Source organism: Anopheles stephensi, unplaced genomic scaffold (genome assembly GCF_013141755.1).
Source record: "Anopheles stephensi strain Indian unplaced genomic scaffold, UCI_ANSTEP_V1.0 ucontig204, whole genome shotgun sequence".
Lineage (NCBI taxonomy): Eukaryota > Metazoa > Arthropoda > Insecta > Diptera > Culicidae > Anopheles > Anopheles stephensi.
The window spans coordinates 6363-7199 of record NW_023405130.1 but is presented as its reverse complement, the minus strand read 5'-3'; positions in this window follow the sequence as shown (position 1 = coordinate 7199).

Sequence of the window (837 nt, the reverse complement as noted above, 5' to 3'; positions counted from 1 at the left end):
GATTAACGCGAGTTTGAGGATTTAAAAGATTTTTTGGTTAAATTTGTTCAGATTTGAATTCAACGGGACAGTTATTTTAACAGAAGGTTGGACTTTCCAAAACGAGAGTGGGAAGGAAGATGGTATTACGGGTGATCTACGGAGCTTGAGATAATACTTCGCTAAGGATGGTGGGGGAGGTAGAAAGCGAGAATATATGTGGTCTACGTTGACGGGTACGGGGGAAATTTGTAACGCTAACGGGTTTTTTCCAGACAGGTACACGGGTAGAAATTTGCGCATGCGTAGATGGTGCACGGGAAAAAATCCACCTGCTGATGTGCTGGTGGTGTGCACGGAAGAAAAAGTTGTGCCTGTTGGTGTGCAGATGGTGTGTTGTGAATGAACACAGGTACAGGGGTAGCAAAATAAGTTTAACGGACACAGAAAATATTGTTTACGCAGGGTGGGACAGGAAATGGAAAAAGTGGGTTTAACTCCTGTACGGACGTTGGAAATTAAATTGTCAGGTTTAAAAAACGGGGTTTAACCCTGGTTGGGACATGGAAAATATTTTAAAGGTAAGAAGGGGTTTTTACGCTACTGGGTACGTTGGGTTTTTTTAAAGTGTGGTTTCTGAGTGCGTATACGGTACGAGAAAAAAAAATAGACAACGAACTTTACGGGAGAGGGTCTGATAATTCTACACAGATGAACAATTATATGCGTTCGGCTACTTTTGATGATACAAATAAATCTCTACTCTTATATGCCTAGACTTGCCGGTTTGATGAAATGCTATCGCTGGAGGAGTGCTTCGCTTTTCAGCCAACACGTTGTCCGATGAAACCGCAAATC